At 36.2% G+C, this 11,252-nt stretch overlaps 1 pseudogene; it reads left to right on the top strand.

The window, feature by feature from the left end:
* The first annotated feature begins 2,690 nt into the window (after window positions 1–2,690).
* Window positions 2,691–10,767, top strand: LOC113039880 (gastrula zinc finger protein XlCGF7.1-like; annotated as a pseudogene).
* The last annotated feature ends 485 nt before the right edge of the window (window positions 10,768–11,252 follow it).

Raw genomic sequence — 11,252 nt, 5'->3', positions numbered from 1 at the left:
TGCTATTTAAATATCACCACACCTGTGCTCTTTTACCTGGCATAAAAATAAAACAAAAAATGCCTAATTTGCCTCTATGGGAACCAGTTGTCGATTACTATTATTATTAGGGCCCGAGCACCAATGGTGAGAGGACCCTATTGTTTCTTCTCCATTTATTATTATTATTATTATTATTATTATTATTATTATTATTGTTGTTGTTTTTTATTGGAGAAAATGCTACTATTAAAATTAACATCCAGTGTGTGAAATGAGAATGACTTTATGATTTTCATCTGCAGAACAAGACAGAAAAAACTATAAAACATTATCATATGACATTTTAATAGGCCTAAAATACAAGTTGTGGACACAATGACAAAGGCAGTGATTACAATTTAATTGTATGTATAGAAATCTGTCTTCTTCATTTACAGTAGCACTACTGCTTTTGCGTAAACAGTAAAGTACTGTAAATTACCATATACAGTAAGTTACTGTAAAATTCATACAAAATACCCACAATGCAGTGCATATTACAGTAGTTTACCGTGAATAATATAAATGGTATTTTACTGGGCTTTTTTGCGGTAAGTTACTGTAAAATTGCGGCAAAGTCTAACAGTGTAATTTACATGGAGGACCCTGGGAAAGGGGACACCCATCTCAGTAATCAACATATCTCTTAACTCTTAGGATCTGTATGATCTTTTAGTCTACTTTTGTAAGATTGAGACCATTGTACCAGTTGCTCTGAGACATTTCCAGTGAGACTAGACATGAGTGTTAGTTCACTTGCATTTAATCATTTCGAGCAGATTGAGTAGAAGGAAGCATGGGTGAAAATATTTTAAATGAAACAAATGGCCAAATCGTCCTTACAATATAAACATTTATATATCATTACATCACTATAAGGAAGCATTATTCAACGTTTAGTGAAACTGACTAAATCACATTTCCTTCTACAGGACTATTCAATTTAATTTTCTTTTGTATTTGGGAACAGAAGGTCTATAGATCGATCACTACAACTCAACACTGATCTCTACAACCGACACAAGTTGCAGAGCAGCATCAGGATCCACAGCAGTTACAGGTAAATATGGGAAACACAGTATCTTCTATACCATTTGTTTTGCTTTGGAGACAACTGTTTCTGAAATGCTACTTTTGTTGTCCTCATTTCTCTTTCAGTACTCTGAGGTGGATTTTTCAAAGCCCCATAGAAAAATTTGGTCGAGCCAAATCAGCAGCACCTATGCTGCACTAAAGCTGCCAAAACAAAACATAAACACATTCATCATACTCATTTTCTACTTTATCTATGCTAATATAAATCTGAAATGTCTTATGACAAGCTATTTGGTAGACAGATTTAACCAGTAAAACATTATTCTGTTTTCGAAGTGGGCTTATGAAAGAAAAAAAAGGTTTTGTTTTTTCTTATTAATTGAAATTTTTTTATTTGATTGAATGTAATAAAATGTATAGTCTTATTGCTTCATTCTGGAAAAAGGTGTAAAAGTTCGGAAATCATGAAATCCCATTATCAGGGCTGTGGTCTGGGTACCGCCTGGCTTCTCCTGCTCCAGCTCCCTCTTGTCTCTGTCCTGGCTCCTTCCTCTGTCAGAGTCACCCTGGTGGTCTCTGTGCCTCCCTGCCTGCCCTTCTCAAGCCTTCGCCCTCCTCCTAAACCCCCGCCCTCCACCATTAGTCCTTCTTCATCACAAGGTCGGGCCTTCCAGGAGGGGGGTGTGGTATCACAGATACAACCTATTTTGTTGTGTTTCATTTAGTTTCTGTCTTGTTTTCTGGTTTAGGTCCTGTTTGTCCATGTTTGGTTCTGTTCCTGTCATTAGTGCATTAGTTAATCCACGCTACATGACCCTTTTCATATAAACTGGAATAATTACAAAACTAGAGCAAAACTATTAACATTTTACCACTTCCGGTTCCTTCATCTCAGAATCATTTTTTTTTTTTTTTTAATAGGAGTTTGGTTAAATCCCCTAAAATAAGACAGTGGTTCATACAAGCTCAAGATACTTTAAAATGACATTTAATGTCTCCGACAGCGCCTGTAGTCCTATTTAGCAATCTTTTTAAAGAAACGTAACAGTTTTAAAAATCAGGAATGGGATGTAACTAGTGTGTTTTATGTCATAGAATAAAGTTTGAAAGTATCTTGAGCTTTTGTGAACCACTGACCTTATTTTAGGGGATTTAGGGGATTTAACCAAACTCCCATTCAAAAAACCCATTGACTCTAGGACGACGGAGCCGGAAGTGCTAAAATACTAACTCCTTCCGTGTTTTTGCCTACAAAGTGACATAATACTTGCACCGCTGTATTAACCTTATGTCTAACTCTAGTGGATTGAAGAGATACAGCCTAATAGATTAGTGATATCAATCAGAAACATTGTTGAAGAATTGTTCAAGTATATAAATAATGGATATAATTTTAAACAACTGTTTTCTGCCCCAATTCGCATTACCCATTTGTTATATTGTACAGTATTTTATATAGCATTTAAACGCTTGAGAGCTCCACACTCCAGACAAAGAGTATAGAAGCCCTATAGAAGGGCTTTTATACTCTTTGCTCCAGATCAGTAGGTGGTGGAAATGCACTTTTTTCAACTGTTTTGTCAAACCGCCAAAAATCGCGAGAAGAAGAAGCTCTCGCCTCGCCGTGAGGACGTCACTGGTCGTGCCTTCCCGCGCAGTCAGCAGCGTCGAGGCTTCTCAGGAGTTCACGGTCTCTCTCATGTTTACACAACCGTGAGTGCTGACTCAAACACTCAGAACAGCAGGCAACAAGCATGTGAGGAAACCCTGTTCAATTCGCGAAGACCTGAGCGCGTTTGTGTGTTTATTTGTGTCGATGTTTGAGATGCTAATGTTGTTATTAGCGTCTCGTGAACGCGAACCGATGTCAAGTGTTGCTGCTGCAATTTTATTTATAAACGTATTTCTCTCACGTTTTTCTTTGGGTGATCAAATGTGTTAAAGTAGTCACTATATGTGGTTAAAATTAATTACAGGTACAGCTGAATACTTTATAATGAACCTTTAAAACTATAAATGTTGTTTTGTGGTACTCTTAGTGTGTAAAGAAGATTTGATCAGTTTCTTCACGTTTAAAACGATAAGTTATAATTGAATTGCTTTATTGCTACGAATATAGTTATTAAAAATAATAAAGATGAGTGTTATCAAATGTCTTATAAACTCTCCCAAATAACAGGAAGATATCCCCTTCATTATTTTTAATACTACACTCATAGCAGAAGAATATACATGTATATAAGGCATGGTATGAGATTTTGACGGTATGATAATCTTAAGCAAAAATACTACGCTTTCACAGTTTTGTTGTTAAATCTCTGAAATTTATTATTTTTAAATGACTGGGTAAAACAAAATCATATATTTTGTTTTTGAGCAACATACAGAATATTAGAAACAGTAGAATTTTTTTTTTTTTATTTTTATGATTTGTTTCCAAAAAAGAAAAAAAAATTGCCTGGCTGACATCTTTATTTAACATAAATCTGTAATTAGTTGTAATTTTAGTTATATAATTCATATACATATTTATATAATTTGATATCATTTAGTTGTACAATAATAATCATACACATAATTTGATTGGATAATAATAACCCAATTTGAAGCAAAAACAATGTTTGACAAGCTTTGTGAAATTATACTACGTCAACTTTTCAGAAGACAGTGAGATCCCCTCATAAACTCATTCATATAAATCCCCAAATCAATATTTATGAGTATTTTCTTCCAATAGTTTGTGCATCATGAACAGCGAGTGATCTGCCTGCTACAGTATTACTCTGTGCATACATCTTCAGTGTCTCTGGCCTTAACGGCTTTAATAGACTTCATATTATCACATAAATACAATGATTGCAGTGTAAAGCAGTTTGTGGAAGTCCAGAAGAGAGAGTTGCAATAAGGCCAAAAATGGCTTTTGGTCACCCCACTCAGAACTGCAGTTTTTGTCCATTTTTTTCTTGACAAGTAATGCATTTATTTAGGTGCAGAACCGCCATATCTCTTTTGGCTATGACCACATCAAACTGCAGACACGCACTTGAACTTCGCCTCAACCTCCGGCGCGAATCAGACGAACTATAGAGCAGCCAAAGTGAGCTTCAGTTGAACATCTGAGAACCGCATGCGGTCTGATGAGATCTGGTTAGACTATTTGTCAGTAAAATACACTTCCCTGTCCCATCAGCCGTTTCACTGTGCTCAGCACACACACTTCAACAGTAAGCAGATATGTGACGCACGCTCTATATCACTTCATCATAAATAACCCGCACAAGAAACTGAGCATAGGCTACATACCTTGTTCTGTCGTCAGCTAAGTCATGAAATCACCAAAAAGGCGATTAAAATTGCAAAATGCATATACGCAGCAGACAAGAACGTCTCTCAACTGCATGTACTAAACTATATTCTGCAATTTGAGATTGTCATATTGTCCCAGTATTACTTGATCTAATTTACAAATATCTCAATTACAGTTAAGTAGAAATCAATTGTACTCAGTTGTTCAAACATATTTTTATATTGAAATAATGAAGATTTCTGTGCTGAAGATTTTCTGTCACAAAAGTGCACAGAATATATGAATTATGAGCGCTTGTTACTGAATGAGTATTTTAATTGATTCTTTGTGTCAATGCTGTTACATTTACTATAGTTTTATAATTATTTACAGACGGACAACACTTAGAGACTATGGTTTCTTCAAAGATAGAAGTTGGAGGGCATCAGTTTCACTTGTGTAAATGCATAAATGTTTAATTAAAAACACACAAACTCAGTAACTGATTGATTGTTGATTTTGGCAGATCTGCTGCGTCCACACAGGAATTCATGATCAGTGAAACTCCTCCCACAACAATCACATGGTCAGTGATTTCAACAACAGATACTGCTATTTTCCCATCAGTTTACAAGTGCAGCGAGCATCAGACCATCAGGAAGAAATGGAATATATAAAGACTGAGTTTATTAAAGAAGAAAGTGAGAACATGAGTGATCCAGAACCCTATAGAATCAGACACATTGAAGAACGGAGAGGTTGGTGTTTATTCTTCATTCATTTATGATGCTGAAGAACATTAATGTTATAATGCTTCAAGCAGTTAATCAGATTTAGTTAAATATTGAAACTTGTTTGAAATGGGTACAAATTTGACTTCATATTTTGGTTTTCAGCAAATGGTCAATAAGTGAGGTTTGAGAAACAATAATTTTGTCATATCAATCTGAATGTAGTTTTAGCTCTTATTTATATTGTACTGTATTTGTATTTTTGTGAAACTGTTACTAAAATGTTTTACATTTCTCTATATAGTTTACAATGTTTTGTGTTTTGTTGTTATTATTTTAAGCAATAAACAGTAAACACAAAATATATAAAGTAAATTAACTTTCTAGAATTGCTGACAGGGTGGTAAGCATACATTATGCAAAAGTTTAATTATAGTTACTGATAAAGTTATATTTGTAATAAACTACAGGAGTTATTCATAGTTATAGAGATTGCTTTTCTTACAGTAACTCTGGAAACAGGGTTGTTGAATAAAGTCAACACTGTACTGTTTGTGTAAAAATGGATTGAGAAGAAATACGGGTTAATAACGTTTTAGATAATCACGCGATATTCTAAAATAGATATTTATTAAAATTAAATTGTAATACATAACAGTTAGAGTCCATCCGTATTGTCCCTAGTCTGTTCATTTCAATATTTACTAATTAATTTTAAAGTTAATTTTTTTTTTAACATTAGTAAACTATGAAATAACTTTAGTGATCAATATAATAATTCATATTAATGTTTATTCATTTACAATGTAAGGTTCAGTATTACTACTGCTTTTTTAAAAACAGTAAAGCCCTGTTTTATTTTTCATTTAGTATCCATTGTACAAACTATCAGTTGATTAATCGCTATCAACCAGTGTGGTTCATCCAAGCTATCGGAAAAAACACTATTGGTCGACCTCTACACTGATCTATATGTAATGAATCTCTATTATAGATCAGTGGTTCTATAGTATTTTGTTGCACTATTCGCCTCCGATGTAGACACAATGTTAGGAATCGTTATTTGTTTTCACTTATAAGGATTAACACTTCGGGCACACCCCCTAAGTCAACCCAAAGTCTTATTCAGAGTACCGTGAGACATCAGGTCCGCAATCCAGCGGTAGCTTCAGTGGGAGACACAGATGTGATCTAAACAAATTGAAAAAACCTCACAACCACTCAAAAATCCAGCGACTGGCTCTTCTTTAGATATGCGAGTCGTTTCGTGTACTTCTAAACAAGACGCTGTTTTCCGGTGGACTCAAAAACCATTGTACTCCAGGATAAAAGCTGGGTCAGCATGAGAACTATTTGGTAAGTAAATAGTAATATGTTTGAATTCCTTTATTTGTTTATTCGGGAATATCCACAATATTTGATTGCCCATGATTGTTGTATTGTATTATACCTTTTCATATGCTCCTGTATTATTTAATGCTGCTATAAGCTTATATCCAAGCATGTAATTATACACTTTCAGGCTTGTATTATTCTTACAATGCTTTTTGTTTTTCATTCTGATAGATGGCTGGGTAGAAAACAAATCCCCTGTGGTGGTATTTTACGGAACCAGCACCAGGGAATGCAAAATGCAAAATTTGCAATGACACTGTAAAATTTGGAGCAGCAACAGGAAAAAAAAATAAAACCCCTCAAACATGTGGCATCACCTTAAATATCACCACGCATCTGTGAATGAGGAAGCACAGAAGAAAACAGATACTGCTTCTAACTCCGGCTCAGTGAGCAAAGTCCAAGAAAATGGCAACGCTCTGTTCCCAGTTCAAAAGTTATTGAAACATTGATAACAAAGATCATTGCCACAGAAAATAAGCCTTTTACTGTAGTTTCAGATGTTGGCTTTCAACGGTTGTTGGCTGTCGCTGAGCCTAGATAAACTCTGAAAAACGAAAAGTACTACTGCACAGACATGTTTGACAGTGTGCATGAAATCGTAACGGATAAGATCAAAACTTTGATTGCACCAGAAAATTCTGGCTCTCATTTGGCTTTCATCACAGACTGTTGGTCTGGGGATGCTGAATCTCTGATGACCTGTCATTTTATTGACAAGAACTGGGAAAGAAAACAACTCATCTTGAGTGTTAAGGCCATATTCGGCTCTCATACTGAGGATTACATTAGCCAAAATAATTCTTGATATGCTCGACCAGTGGCGAATTTCAAGAGAAAGAGAAGTGCTTGTTCTCAGAGATGGTGGTGCAAATGTTGTGAAAGCCATGTGACTGGCAGAAATGCCAGACTTCAGCTGCTGTGGTCATACGCTTTGTGCTGGCAAGCAATGTCTGGGCCATACAGGAAGAGCTTGCCCTTCCAAATAATGCTATAATTCAAGCTGTGCCAACACACTGGAACTCCACTCTGCACTTGCTGCAGAGAATGTTGGAGCAGAAGTGTGCATTGAGTGTTTATGCAGGGAAACATGGGAAAATGTCATGGCCAACTGCAGATCTTCAAGTCTGCTAGAGACACACCGGGTCCCATTGAAGAAGTCAGTCTTGAAACGAGCAAAGATGAAGCATCTTTCTCGTGCATTATTCCAAACATTGCTGTACTGAAAATACTCCAAGGAAAGGGGCCCACAACAGGAAGAGTTCAAACACTGAGGCAGACAATGCTACAGATTTATTCCAACATTCTCAAAGCTCAAGCTGCTCCAGAAGTGGGAGTGAACAACACAGAAGTGCTGAACCTTTACCTTAGGGAGCCACTTATTGACAGAAATAGTGGTCTATCACTGGAATGATTGCAAGGAATTGGCAAGGAAATATCTCAGTTCTCTGCCCTCCACAGTTCCAAGTGAGAGAGTATTTAGTGAGGTTGGGGCCATTTATGAGAAGAGGAGAAGAGATGCAGGCTCACTGGAGAAAATGCAAAGAAACTTTGTTACCTGCATTATAACTTGCCACTGTCAAACTGGGGCTGCACAATAAAGGGACCGGTAATGCTGTTAGCACTTTTGTCTACATTTTGTAGTAAAAATAGTTTAGTTTATGTTAACCAAAAAAGACTGTGAAACCGGGATGCTTTCAACTTCACCAAAGCATTTACTTATTTAAAATATACCTCATTGCATTTGTTGACATTTTGTTTGTTTAGGTGTTTTACCATTTGTGTAAATGTTGCAATAGAGCTGTCAAAAAAAATTAATTTCCAAAATTAATTGAAATGTAAAATATAAATCCACATTCAAATGCCAAAAGGTTACATTTGAATTGTAGGTGTGCATTAAGCAGGCTGCCTTATAAGCCCAGTGTATACTTCACATTCCGTGTTCCGTCTCGCCAACAGCCGTGTTCGCACACCGTTCAAAGTTAGATGAGCTCAACACGCAGTGCCACTTCTGTTTCATCATTCACCTCGCATACGCACACCGTCCACGCGGTCTCAAAAAACTGCCTGCACACGGATGAAGAAAATTATAATGCAGACATGGCATGGACGGCCGAAGTATACTTGACCTTTATCAGTGGTGCACGAGATGCGATGACGATTTAAGTGTCATTGCATTATAAGGGTTTTGTTGAAGCCTCTAGAAAAAAAGAGAATATCAATGTGGAGAAGATCTTGTTTACATCAAAACTGAAACCAAGCCGTTCACACAGAACACATATTTCGCACATTTTCTAGAGAGACATCGTTGGACTCTCGTCTCGCACGAGAGCCAAATGTTAAGCAAGCCATGTAAAATTAAGTTCAACTTTTTAAAAACTTATCTTGAGACTTTATGGTGGGTTTTTGTTCCCCATACCAGTGCCTCTCATGTTTTTAAATAAAAAAAATGTATTCTGTGTGACTGGCTCTCTGCTCTTTGTATTTAACTATGCATGCATACATGACCCTGTTTTGTTTATAGTTTTTTAAGCAACTTAATTATTTTTTCCAGTCATGTTTTCTTATGCTTTGAATAGATGTTCATTAGTAATATTTAGCTTTATGCGCCCTCTTGTGGCCTCAGGAGACAAACCACAAGCTTTTCTTCACCATAACTGAAATGTATGTATTTTAAATTCAAATATGATATATTATAAATATATGTTTTCTAAATATTTGTGTAGATATTTCAACAGCATGAAGGAAAGGCAGCACAAAACCTTGTTCATTTAAGTGTTACCTTCAGTGTTAAGTGTTAATTTCAGCAAAAGAAAAGGATAGGTTGCAATAAAGAATTTTAATAAATATTTATGCATAATAAATGTTTGTTAGTTTCACCAATTTTTTTTGCATGTCTCTCATTTACTGTTATTACATACTATATATCGGCCAAATATCGGCCTATCAGCCAGATTGATTTCTCAATATCAGCATCAGCCATTAAAATCCCATATTGTTCGAGCACTAGTATTTATATGTTAGCACTGACAACACTTCATTTTAATGAATTCATTCATTTGTATTTCATACTGACTGATACTGCTGATACTTAAATTTGAATTGTTATTCTGATTTTAAGTCGAATCCATTCCACTGTGTTATCTCCCTTAATGTTACATCTTTGAGCCAGGTGTAACATATTGACACATAATTAATAAAAAACAAAATGCATTAAAATGATTTAAATTTTTTGTAGCAGTTTTTTTTCTCCCATTGCATCAGGGCTTACTTTTATGTCCTTTCAGGTCATATTCCTGTTTTTTAATTATTTTGGTTTACTGAAAATGTTTGACTTTTCACTTAATTTCAGACTTTAAAGAAGAGAACGAGGAGAGTGAAGTGGAGGAGAAACATCATGTCAAACCTGAAGAAAAACCTCTGAGTGACCTGCAAACTAAAAACAAATTCTTAAAGGAAAAAAGAGCTGAGAAATCCATCACCTGTACTCAGTGTGGAAAGAGTTTTGCATACAAACAAAGTCTTAAAAACCACATGTTGACCCACACGGGAGAAAGACCACACAAATGTGAACAATGTGGAAAGAGTTTCACACGTTCAACATATCTTAAAGAACACATGATCATCCATACAGGAGAAAAAACACACATTTGTGATCAGTGCGGCAAGAGCTTCACACGCAAACAAATTCTTAAAAACCACATGATGACCCACACGGGAGAAAGACCACACAAATGTGAACAATGTGGAAAGAGTTTCATTAAGTCATCATCCCTTAAAGGACACATGAGGGTTCACACTGGAGAAAAGCCGTATGCATGTGATCAGTGTGGAAAAAAATGTCTTGGATCATCAGCCCTGAAGAGACACCTGACAGTTCATATAAAGGAGAAGCCTCATTCATGTTCTTCATGTGGAAAGAGTTTTACACGGTGGCGAAGTTTTAAATCACATCAGAAATCACATACTGGTGTAAGACAATATATCTGCTTTGAGTGTGGGAAGACTTTTATTTCAGAATCCCATTTAAAACAGCACCAGATAACTCACACTGGAGAAAAACCACACAAATGTTCACACTGCGACAAAAGATTCAGTCTGTCAGGAAATCTGAACAGACACGAGAGGATCCACACTGGAGAGAAACCACACGTGTGTGATCAGTGCGGGAAGAGCTTCAGACACAAGGAAAGTCTTATAAACCACATGATTATCCACACGGGAGAGAAGCCACACACATGTGATCTATGTGGAAAGAGTTTCACGCGTTCATCAACTCTGAAAATACATATGAGGGTCCACACCAGAGAAAAGCTGTATGCGTGTGATCAATGCGGCAAAACATTTCTTGAATCCTCAGTCCTAAAGAAACACCTGACAGTTCATATGGAGGAAAAGCCATATTCATGTTCTTCATGTGGAAAGAGTTTTTCCCTGCTGCAAACTTTAAAATCACATCAGAAATCACATACTGGTGTAAGAGATTATGTGTGCTTTGAGTGTGGGAAGACTTTTATTTTGGAATACAATTTAAAACGGCACCAGAGGATTCACACTGGAGAGAAACCTTACAAGTGTTCACACTGTGACAAGAGATTCACTCAGTCAGCACATCTGAAAACACATGAGAGGATTCACACTGTAGGCATGATTAGTGACAGTACATTTACATTATATTACATTGTGAACTAGATGAACCCTAGAGAGAGATCCTCTGCGAAGACCGTGTTAACTAGACAGCCATCGGGTCAAGACCACAGGAACCAACCGAGCCCTCTGCACAA

This window comes from Carassius auratus, chromosome 22 (genome assembly GCF_003368295.1).
Source record: "Carassius auratus strain Wakin chromosome 22, ASM336829v1, whole genome shotgun sequence".
Classification (NCBI taxonomy): domain Eukaryota; kingdom Metazoa; phylum Chordata; class Actinopteri; order Cypriniformes; family Cyprinidae; genus Carassius; species Carassius auratus.
Note: the sequence above shows the minus strand (reverse complement) of the source record. Positions and strands in the feature narration are given on the sequence as shown.